At 46.2% G+C, this 12,069-nt stretch overlaps 1 protein-coding gene across 32 annotated transcripts in view; it reads right to left on the reverse strand.

The window, feature by feature from the left end:
* Window positions 1–5,461, reverse strand: part of PHACTR4 (phosphatase and actin regulator 4) — a 145,288-nt gene extending 139,827 nt beyond the window's left edge. For 8 of the 32 annotated variants that reach the window (XM_077965734.1, XM_077965672.1, XM_077965779.1 and 5 more), the window contains exon 1: window positions 5,151–5,237. The gene's annotated coding sequence lies outside the window, so the exon portion shown is untranslated. Of the gene's footprint in view, window positions 1–5,150 lie in introns of all 32 variants that reach the window. The other 24 variants (XM_077965770.1, XM_077965774.1, XM_077965693.1 and 21 more) reach the window with 15 other exon arrangements.
* Between the last annotated feature and the right edge of the window lie 6,608 nt (window positions 5,462–12,069).

The raw sequence follows: 12,069 nt of genomic DNA on the forward strand, positions 1-12,069 counted from the left end.
TCTCTTGAGTCCCAATGGTCTGACTAAAAAAGTACAGTATCTTAATTTCAGTTCTATCTTCAATGTTAGTTTCAGCAGCCAAAGCTATTGTATTTATGTTCTCCAACACAGTTAATAAACCTTATAGCAAAGATTAGGGGAAAGCAAAACTCAGTAACTCATCACTTTTTGAGCGTTGCATAAAACTGCCATTCTGCCTAGGCACAAGGTAATCACAGCATATCAGAAGACAAAGTAATGGCACCAATGTTCAGTGTAATTTATGAGAAAGAGCCAGGCGCGGTGGCTGACGCCTGTAATCCCAGCACTTTGGAAGGCCGAGGCGGGCGGATCACAAGGTCAGAAGATCGAGACCATGGTGAAACCCCGTCTCTACTAAAAATAGAAAAAAATTAGCCGGGCGCAGTGGCGGGCGCCTGTAGTCCCAGCTACTCGGGAGGCTGAGGCCGGAGAATGGCGTGAACCCGGGAGGCGGAGCTTGCAGTGAGCCGAGATCGCGCCATTACACTCCAGCCTGGGCGACAGAGCGAGACTCCGTCTCAAAAAAAATAAATAAATAAAATAATAATAATAATAATAATTTATGAGAAAGACTCATTGTTTATGGTTCCAGAAATTCCAGTTCCTTGTAAATCGATTGCCTTAACTGGAAAATATTTTCCATTTTCTCCAATATTTAGATTTTAGCAAATTAAAGCTGTTGGTGCTGGTAAGATTAGTAACTGTAGTAAGTGTGAGGTAACTGAACGAGAACTAGACTTGAAGTATGGTTTACTCTGATATTTACTACCTGGGTTAACTATAACCTTGAGCAAGTCACTTAAACATTTTAGAGGCTAGGCTTTATCAGTTGTAAAATGAGAGTAACAACCATCTCATAGAACTGCAGTGAGGAGTAAATGACACAAAGTATATTAACTTGTTTAAAAAATGATACTGGGAGGCTGGGCATGGTGACTAACGCCTGTAATCCCAGCACTTTGGGAGGCTGAGGTGAGAGGATCACCTAAGTCAAGGAATTTGAGACCAGGCTGGGCAACATGGCGAGACCTGTCTCTATAAAAATTATAAAATAAAATTATGGGCCAGGCACGATAGCTGATGCCTGTAATCCCAGAACTTTGGGAGGCCGAAATGGGCGGATCACCTGAGGTCAGGAGTTCAAGACCAGCGTGGGCAACATGGTGAAACCTCCTCTTGGCCAAGTGTGGTGGCTCACGCCTGTAATTCCAGCACTTTGGGAGGCCGAGACAGGCAGATCACGAGATCAGGAGATCAAGACCATCCTGGCGAACGCGGTGAAACCCCATCTCTACTAAAATACAAAAAAAAAATTGCCGGGCATGGTGGCGGGCGCCTGTAGTCCCAGCTACTCAGGAGGCTGAGGCAGGAGAATTGTGTGAACCTGGGAGGCGGAGCTTGCAGTGAGCCGAGATCGCGCCACTGCACTCCAGCCTAGGTGACAGAGTGAGACTCCATCTCAAAAAAAAAAAACAACAACAACAAAAAAAAGAAACTCTGTCTCTCCTAAAAATACAAAATTAGCCAGGCGTGTTGGCACGTTCCTATAATCCCAGCTACTCAGGAGGCTGAGGCAGGAGAATCACTTAAACCCAGGAGGCAGAGGTTGCAGTGAGCCACGATCGTGTCATTAAACTCCAGCCTGGGCAAAAAGAGTGAAACTCCGTCTCAAAAAAAAAAGAAAGAAAACTTATGTTTAAAACAAACAAAATAAATAAATAAATATATAGCCAGACACAGTGGCTCACGCATATAATCCCAGCACTCTCGGAGGCTAAGGCAGGAGGACTGCTTGAGTCCAGGAGTTCAAGACCAGCCTGGGCAACATAGGGAAACCTTGGGTTCACAAAAAAATTAAAAAATTAGCTAAGTGTGGTAGTGAGCACCTGTAGTCCCAACTACTCAGAAGGCTGAAGTGGGAGGATCACTTGAGCCCAGGAGGTTGAGGCTACAGTGAGCCACGATCATAGCATTGTATTCCAGCCTGGGGGACAGAACAAGACCTTGTCTCAAAAAATAATCATAATCATAATCATAAAAATAAATAATATTGAGAAAATTGTCGTGTTTGTACAATTAAGTAACAGTCAATAGCAACTGCTGTTTCTTTTTTTTTTTTTTTTTTTTTGAGACTGAGTCTCGCTCTGTCACCCAGGCTGGAGTGCAGTGGCACAATCTCGGCTCACTGCGACCTCCGCCTCCCAGGTTCAAGTGATTCTCCTGCCTCAGCCTCTCAAGTAGCTGGGATTACAGATGCCCACCACCACACCTGGCTAATTTTTGTATTTTCAGTAGAGACAGGGTTTCACCATGTTGGCCAGGCTGATCTCAAACTCCTGACCGCAGGTGATCCACCCGCCTCGGCCTCCCAAAGTGCTGGGATTACAGGTGTGGGCCACTGCGCCCCGCCAGTTTATTATTAAAACTAGAGCAATTCTATGGTTGCTTCTTCAAACCATAGCCAGGAAAACACAGAAGACCTTCACTCACTGCTGGATTAAAAACTGAAGAACTGCATTATCCCTATACAGTATTACTAATACAATCTAGGATTCTCAAGAGTAAGTCATTTCCATTGTGAGATATCAAACAAAGTTATACAGTGTGAAGGGCTTTATTTGCCTACTTGGCTAGGGCAGGAATTAACCTATCTGACTTCATTAACCTTCCCTGATTCATGTAAAGGAATCCTCCTGGCTATCCTCATCCCAGAGACTTGAAACACGAATTAATCTATTTTTCAAAAGGGTTATTTGCAGTGACCTTCTTTAGAATTTTTTATTGGCCGGGCATGGTGGCTCACACCTGTAATCCCAGCACTTTGGGAGGTGGAGGCAGGCGAATCACTTGAGGTCAGGAGTTTGAGACCAGCCTGGCCAACACGGTAGAACACCATGTCTACTAAAAAAAAAAAAAAAATTAGCCAGGCGTGGTGGCACATGCCTGTAATCTCAGCTACTCGGGAGGCTGTGCCAGGAGAATCGCTTGAAACCAGGAGGCAGAGGTTGCAGTGAGCCAAGATGATGCCACTGCACAGCCTGAGCAACAGAGCAAGACTCTACCTCAAAAAACAAAAATAGAATTCTTTATCTTAAGGTTTAATACCAGCACTTTAAGAGGGAGGATCACTTGAGGCCAGGAGTCCAAGAGCAGCCTGGGCAACAGAGTGGGACCCCAATAACTAAGAAATTTTTTTAAAAAAATTTTTAATTAGCTGGGCTGGTGTCCTGTGTCTGTTGACCCAGCTACTCTGGAGGTTGAGGCTTGAGCCCAGGAGGAGGTCCAGGCTGCAGTGGGCAGTGCTCACCTCACTGCATTCCAGCCTGGGAAACCCAGCGAGACCCTATTTCAAAAAATAAATACATAAAAATTGGCCAGGCATGGTGGCTCATGCTTGTAATCCCAGCACTTTGGGAGACCGAGGCAGGTGGATCACCTGAGGTTAGGAGTTCAAGGCCAGCCTGGCCAACAGGGTGAAACCTTGTCTTTACTAAAAATACAAAAATTAGCTGGGCTTGCTGGCACACACCTGTAATCCCAGCTACTCAGGAGGCTGAGGCAGGAGAATCACTTCAATCTGGGAAGTGAAGGTTGCAGTGAGCCAAGATCACACCATTGCACTCCAGCCTGGGTAACAGAGTGACACTCGGTCTCAAAATAAATAAATACATATAAATAACTTAAATAGTCGAGCATAGTGGCTCACACGTCTATTCCCAGGCATCTGGGAGCCTCGGGTGGGAGGATGGCTTAAGCCAGGAAGTTGGAGGCTGCAGTGAACTAGGAGCTCTCCACTGTACTCAAGCTTCAGCAACCAAGCAAGACTCTGGTCTCTTAAATGAAACAAACAAATTTTACCTTAAGCTGATTCTAACAATGCAGTCCTCCAACAGGAGGACATACACAGTTACCACTATCTAGCCAAATTTGATCAAATCCACAATCCAAGCAATTCCGCGGTTTCTGGTAAGAATCTACCACACCTCATCCCCTAAACTGGCTTCATTCCTTTTGTTTTGTTTTGTTTTAGACGGGGTTCTTGCTGTGTTGCCCAGGCTGGTCGCGAACTTCTGGCCTCAAGCGATTCTCCTGCCTCAGCCTCCAGAATAGTTGGCATTACAGGCGCGTGCCACCACGCTCGAAATTCATTCCTTTAATTTAGCGAAAAAGTAAGTGACTTCTAGAAGCCACTGGGTTTCTGGTTCCTCTATAAAGCAAATCCTTCCACTGAAGGACTTTTTCCTTCCACTTTTTGTTTTAAAAAGAAAAAGAAAAGAAAGAGGTTGGACGGAGCCCTCGCTGAGTGTCTGAATGAAGCACTGGAGGTTTTTTGGGGTTTTTTTTGCAAGCAATCAGTGATGTCCTGTAAGTCACTCTCCTCCGAGATTTGGGAGGTGCGTGAACTGCCATTCTACCATTCACCACTGGTTCTTTGGTCCAGCGATCACAGATGTGAGCTGCATAGACATCGCAGCAAATTCGATGCCTTCCCGGTTTCCCGGAGCGGGGTGTAAAGGGTGGCAGAGAGGGGGTCACTTCTTTTTCTTAAACTCATCTCTCCACCAAGAAAAACGCTGGAGTTTCGTGCCCTGAAGCCGCCCGGGCTGATGTTTAAAAGTTAAATAATAACCTCCAGGTTTCTACAGAAACTCCGCCTGGCTCCGAAGCCCCCGCTCTAACCAGCCGGGGTGCGGAGGTCTGAGGCAGGACGGTTTTGAAAAATGTACTTTGACCCGATCCGGTTACTGTAACCGGATCCCCAGGGAGCAGTCCCCGTTGGGGACCGGCGGAACAGGCTCCCCCGTGGCGGACACTCCATGCACCGGCACAAAGGGGGCGCAACGCAGCCCAGACAAAAGGGCCCAGCCAAGTCTCGGGGGGCGGAGAGGGCGAGCCTGCGCGGGCCCTGCCGCAGGCGGAGACGCCCGGGCTGGACCGTTGTGGGAGGGCTGAGGAGGGAGGCAGCGGCCCCGCCCCGCCCTGGCCCGAAGCGACGGCGACCCGGGCCGTTACCTTCTGCCCGGACCGGGACCCTCTCGCACAGCCAAGAACGGGGCCGCAGCCTGAGAGGAGCCCGCAGCCTGATACTGAGCAGGTCCTGCTCACTTTCCCTTGCTCGCTGAACTCACCCAGGTCTCCGCCGCCGCCTCCTCAGCCTCCACAGCAGCCTCTCCCGGAAATCCTACCTGGCCCGTTGGCCGCCAGGGAGCAGCCGGAGCCCTCGGCCCCCGGGGAGGGGGGGAAAAAGGGAGCGGGCTGGACAGTGAGGGGTAGGACGTGCCGCCGCGGAGACTCACGGGACTTGTAGTCCCCAGCAGGGGCCGGTTGCGCGGTGAGCTGAACAAAATGGCGGGAAGCGTGCGTCCTTTCTCTCCGGGCGGTCGTCTTCCTTACAGCCTCTCTGGGCATGCGCTGGCCGCTGTGCGCACCTTGTGTGTAAAAGAACTTGGGCACCTTTCCTGCTACTGTGGGAGGCAAAGGTCTTTGGACTTGGGAGGGCAGGGTTCAATAGTGGGCTCCAGGCAGTATCCAAAAAGGGGACTGACACAAGAGTGTTGTTTGAGAATACTGTGTCCCTGACTGGCCAAATTTCAATCATAACCTCTCCAAAGGAAAAACTATTTATTGAGGACCAATTTGAAGTGCAAAAAACGTACACGCAAGTTATCTACCCTCAGTGTTGTAAGAAACCCAGGAATCATTCTGGACACTTCCCTCAAGCCATTAAGTCCAGTCATTCTACATCCCCAGTATTTTAATTCATTTCGATATCCTTCACTGCTATCACCTAGTGAAAACCACCATCACTTCTCTCCAAGTCTCAGTAGTTTCAGGCCGCTAGGCTATCACCCTCCGAAATCTTTCCTTGCTGCTGCCAGACGACCCTTCTAAATGCAAACCCATTGTATCACACAACCTAAATTAGACCTACATGTAAAACTTGAAGCTACGGCACGTCTAGAGGACATTCCAGGAGAAAAATCGATGTGACTTTTCAAATGCACAATCCATAAAATTTAAAAAATTGGCCAGGCGCGGTGGCGTGTGCCTCTAATCCCAGCTACTCAGGAGGCTGAGGCAGGAGAATCGCTTGAACCCAGGAGGCGGAGGTTGCAGTGAGCCAAGATCGCGCCATTGCACTCCAGCCTGGGCGACAGATCAAGACTCTGTCTCAAAACAAACAAACAAAAAAATTATCCCGGGCTTACTGGCATGCGCCTGTAGTCCCAGCTACTTGGGAGGCTTAGGTGAGAGGATCACTTGAGCCTGGGAGGTCGAGATCGCACCAGTGCACTCCAGCCTGGGCAACAGAGTGAGACCCTGTCTCAGTAGAAAAAGAAAAAGGAAGAAAAAAAGAATTGGCTAGGTGCAGTGACTCACACCTATACATCCCAGCACTTTGGGAGGCCGAGGCGAGAGGATTCCTTGAGCCCAGGAGTTTGAGACCAGCCTGTCAGCCTGGGCAACAGAGTGAGACCCCATCTCTACAAAAACAATTTTAAAACTTAGCTGGGCATGGTGGAACATGCCTATAGTCCCAGGTACTCAGGAGGCTGAGGTGGGAGGATTGTTTGAGCTGGGGAGGTCCAGACTGCAGTGAGCTGTGATGGTGCCACTGCACTCCAACCTGGACGACAGAGGGAGACCTTGTCTCAGAAAAAATTTTAAAATATATTTATTGGCCCGGTGCGGTGGCTCACGCCTGTAATCCCAGCACTTTGGGAGGTTGAGGCGGGTAGATCACCTGAGGTCAGGAGTTCAAGACCAGCCTGGCCAACATGGTGAAACCCTCTCTCTACTAAAAATACAAAAATTTATTGGGCGTGATGGCCCACGTCTGTAATCCCAGCTACTTAGGAGGCTGAGGCAGGAGAATTGCTTGAACCTGGGAGGCGGAGGTTTCAGTGAGCCGAGATTGCACCATTGCACTCCAGCCTGGGTGACAAGAAGGAAACTCAGTCTCAAAAATAAAATTTAAATTTAAATTCAAAAATATATTTTTGAAATTATTAGGCTACACATGATAACTCATGCCTGTAATCCCAGCACTCTAGAAGGCCAAGGCTGGAGGACTGGTTGAGACCATGGCGTCAAGACCAGCCTGGGCAACATAGTGAGACTCCATCTCTAAAATATAAATAAATAAAAATTTTTAAAAAAATTGAATAAATTGTATATCATCAAAATTTCAAACTTTACTCAAGACTGTTGTGAAAATAAAGACAAGCTGGCCAGGCACAGTGACTCACCCTGTAATCCCAACACTTTCAGAGACTGAAGCAAGTGAATCACCTGAGGTCAGGAGTTCAAGACCAGCCTGGCCAACATGGTGAAACCCCATCTCTACTAAAAATACAAAACAAAAAATAGCTGGGTGTGGTGGTGCATGCCTGTAATCCTAGCTACTTGGGAGGCTGAGGCAGGAGAACTGCTTGAATCCAGGAGGTGGAGGTTGCAGTGAGCAGAGATTGTGCCATTGCACTCCAGCCTGGGCAATGAGCAAAACTCCATAAAAAAAAAAAAAAAAAAAAAAAAAGAAAGAAAGAAAAAGAAAATGAAGACAAGCCACAGATCAGAGTAAAATTGCTGCAAAACATATAACCATTACCTGGAAATATACAGAGTTCTTTCAACTCAACAAGAAGACAAACAACCCAATTTGAAAAACGATTAGCACAGACAATTTACCAAAGAAGAGAAACTAAATGGATGGCAAATAACATGAAAGATGTTAGGGGAAAAAAAAGGAAACACAATGAGATTACACTACCCACCACTGGAATGACTAAAAGGACTGGCAATACCAAGTATTAGCATGAATACAGAGCAACAAGAATTCTCATACATTGATGGTACCATTTTAAGATGATAAAAACCACTTTGGAAACTGGTTTGGCAGGTTTTTTTTTTTTTAATATCCTGATTGTGTTTATGGTTTCAAGGGTGTATAAATATATCAAAACTCATCAAGGCTGGGCACAGTGGCTTATGCCTGTAATCCCAGCACTTTGGGAGGTCAAGGCAGGCAGATCGCTTGAGCTCACTAGTTCGAGACCAACCTGGACAACATGGTGAAATCCTGTCTCTACAAAAAAAAATACAAAAATTAGTCAGGTATGGTGACGGGCACCTGTAGCCCCAGCTATGTGGGAGACTTAGTTGTGAGGATGGCTTGAGCCCAGGAGGTGGAGGTTGAAATGAGTCAAGACCATGCCACTACACTCCAGCTTGTGCAACAGAGCAAGACCCTGTCAAAAAAATAAAAAATAAAAAAAGTGCATTTCATTGCTCATCAATTATACTTCACTAAATCTGAAAAATAGTATAGTAGAAAAAATTAAAAGAAAAATTTAAAAAAATTTAAAAAAAAATTTTTTTAATTAAAATTAAAAGAAAGAAAATTCGTCAATGGCTTTCCAGTACCCTCAGGAAAAACAGACAAACAAAATTATTTTGCCACAGAAACTATTGCAGGCTGGGCGCACTGGCTCACACCTGGAATCCCAGCACTTTGGGAGGCCGAGGCAGGTGGATCACCTGAAGTCAAAAGTTCAAGGCCAGCCTGGCCAACACGGTGAAACCCCATCTCTACTAAAAATACAAAAAAATTAGTGGGGTGTGGTGGCAGGCACCTGTAATTACAGCTACTCAGCAGGCTGAGGCAGGAAAATCACTTGAACCTGGGAGGCGGAGGTTGCAGTGAGCCGAGATCGTGCCACTGCACTCCAGCCTGGGCAACAAGGGCGAGATTCCATCTCAAAAAAAAAAAAAGAGGCTGAGGCAGGAGAATTGCTTGAACCTGGATGGCAGAGGTTTCAGTGAGCCAAGATTGCACCACTGCACTCTAGCCTGGGTGACAGAGTGAGACTCTGTCTCAAAAAAAACAAAAAAACAAAAACTCTATTGTAGAGCTTCAATATCATCCATGGTTTCAAGGAAGAGGACTAATGGATGGCAACTTGAAATCCTAGGTAATAATAGCAGTGGGAACAATAGTAGCAGTGACAGCAGTAATAATAAAACAATTTTTTCTTGAATACCTACCATGTACCAGATATTTTGCATACATCTTAATTAAGATTCCATCCAGAAGCCGGGTGCAGTGGCTGACACCTGTAATCCCACCACTTTGGGAGGCCAAGCCGAGTGGATCACCTGAGGTCAGAAGTTCGAGACCAGCCTGGCCAACATGGTGAAACCCTGTCTTGACTAAAAAAATGCAAAAACATTGGCTGGGCATGGTGGTGCGTGCCAGTAATCCCAGCTACTTGGGAGGCTGAGGCAGGAGAATCGCTTGAACCCAGAAGGCGGAGATTGCAGTGAGCCAAGATCACACCATTGCATTCCAGCCTGGGCAACAAGAGCAAAACTCCATCTCAAAAAAAAAAAAAAAAAAAAAAAAAAAAAAAATTCCATCCAGAAAGTAGAACCTAAGACAGGTGTTAGTTGCAGGTAATTTACTTAAAAGGTGATCCCAGGGATTTAAAGTGAAAGTCCAGAATAAAATAGGAAGAGGAGAAAAGCCAACACAAGGATGTATTAACAACGTGTTCACTGCTGTGGGCACCTGGGGCTGGATCCTACCAAGCCCATCTGATAATTTTCTTTCTTTCTTTCTTTTTCTTTTTTTCTTTTTTTCAACTGGGCAGCCTCCTGAACCAGAGTGGGCTCAGCGACTCCCCATCTGAGTATTTTCTGTAATGCCTCTCATTATGGTCTTCTGAAAGGCTGACAGAGAAGCATTTAACCCTTGGTTTATATTCTCCATTGGTTTGGATTTCCCCAGGAGGCATTAACTTCCTTGCACTTCTGGGTAGGCACTCACCAGTGTCCTACATTATGGTTTAGGAAAAGCTCCAGAACATAGAGAAAGATACAAGGAGAATTGAAGCCTTCACTGAATTGTTTTCAAAAGCTTTGCCCATTGGGAAGGCTGAGAGGATGGAAGGTAAGGGACAAGATGTCCCACACCATCCCTTGCGGTGCTCAGATTCATCCATGCGCTCCATTAGATCCAGTCCATCACCTAGTTTTCAAGATAATGGCTAGCTGTCATCTTGACAGAAAACTCAGTGGTGCTTAAAATTCTTTGCAAAATGTTTGTTGTCCCGTATGCCTTTTGTGCCCTATAACATACCATACTCAACCATATAGATGATTCTCACCAATAGTGTTAAGTGAAAGCAGCCAGACAAGAGTACAACATTTGATTTCATGTGGATAAAATACAAGACAGGCAAAAATATTCTGTTCAAGGCCAGGATAGCAGCCATCCTTTGGGGTAAGAGAGCAGTGTCTAGAAGGGGGATGAGAGGAGATTTTGCTGGTATTACTTATCAGATATGTGATTTACAAATACGTTCTTCCAATCTGTGGCTTGTCTTTCTTTTTCTTTTCTTTCTTTTTTTTTTGAGACAGAGTCTTGCTCTATCGCCAGGCTGAAGGGCAGTGGCGCGACTTAGCTCACTGCAACCTGTGCCTCCCAGGTTCAAGCGATTTTCCTGCCTCAGCCCCTTAGCCTCCCAAGAAGCTGGGACTACAGCTGCAAGCCACCATGCCCAGCTAATTTTTGTATTTTTAGTAGAGACAGGTTTCACCATGTTGGCCAGGATGGTCTCGATCTCTTGACCTCGTGATCCACTCAACTCGGCCTCCCAAAGTGCCGGGATTACAGGTGTGAGCCACCGCGCCCAGCCTGTGGCTGGTCTTTTCATTCTCTTTACAGAATCTTTCACACAGCAGAATTTAAAATTTTTGAAGGCTGGGCATGGTGGCTTATACCTGTAATCCCAAAACTTTGGGAGGCTGAGGCAGGCAGACCACCTGAGGTCAGGAGTTCAAGAGCAGCCTGGCTAACGTCGAGAAACCCTGTTTCTACTAAAAATACAAAAAAATTAGCTGGGCGTGGTGGCACACGCCTGTAATCCCAGCTACTCAGGAGGCTGAGGCAGGAGAATTGCTTGAACCCGGGAGGAGGCAGTTGCAGTAAGCCGAGATCGAGCCATTGCACCCAGCTTGGGCAACAAGAAGAAAACTCCATCTCAAAAAGAAATAAATAAAATAAAATATTTGAGTAAGTCCAATATTTCCATTTTTTAATCTTATGGATGGTGTCATATCTAAGAAATCTTTGTCTAATCCAAGATCACAAAAATGTCCGCCTAAATTTTCTTCTAGAAATGTATAGTTTTATGTTTATTTTTATTTTTTCGAGATGGAGTTTCGCTGTTGTTGCCCAGGTGGAGTGTAATGGCGCGATTTCGGCTCACGGCCACCTCCACCTCCTGGATTCAAGTGATTCTCCTGCCTCAGCCTCCCAAGTAGCTGGGACTACAGACATGCACCACCTCCATTCCTGGCTAATTTTTTTTGTATTTTTAGTAGAGATGAGGTTTCACCATATTGGTCTGGCTGGTCTCAAACTCCTGACTTCAGGTGATGCACCCACCTCAGCCTCCCAAAGTACTGGGATTACAGGCATGAGCCTCTGTACCTGGCCGTGTATATTTTTAGATTGCCTTTTTTTTTTTTTTTTAAGGATTATTTGGGATAGAGTCTCACTCTGTCACTAGGGCTGGAGTGCAGCGGCTGATCATGGCTCACTGCCCTGACCTCCCAGGCTCAGGTGATCCTCTCACCTCAGCCTCCCAACTAGCTGGGACTACAGGCGCACACCACCATACACAGCTAATTTTTTGTGTGTTTTGTAGAGACAGAATTTTGCCATGTTGCCCAGGCTAGTCTCTGACTCCTGAGCTCAAGTGATTCGACCACCTTGTCCTCGCAAAACGCTGGGATTACAGGCGTGACCCACCACACTTGCCCATGCATATACTTTTCTATTCAGTCTAAACCTGGAAGAATACACAAGCTTTCCTCTGGGGTAGGAAGATAGTGGGATTTGGGGTAAGTATACTAGAAAGATTGACTTTTCACTGTATACCATTTTGTGCTATTGAATTTTTTTTTTTTTTTTTTTTTGAGATGGAGTTTCACTCTTATGCCCCCAGGCTGGAGTGCAATGACACTGTCTCGGCTCACTGCAAC

The sequence above is a fragment of the Macaca mulatta genome, chromosome 1, assembly GCF_049350105.2.
Source record: "Macaca mulatta isolate MMU2019108-1 chromosome 1, T2T-MMU8v2.0, whole genome shotgun sequence".
NCBI lineage: Eukaryota > Metazoa > Chordata > Mammalia > Primates > Cercopithecidae > Macaca > Macaca mulatta.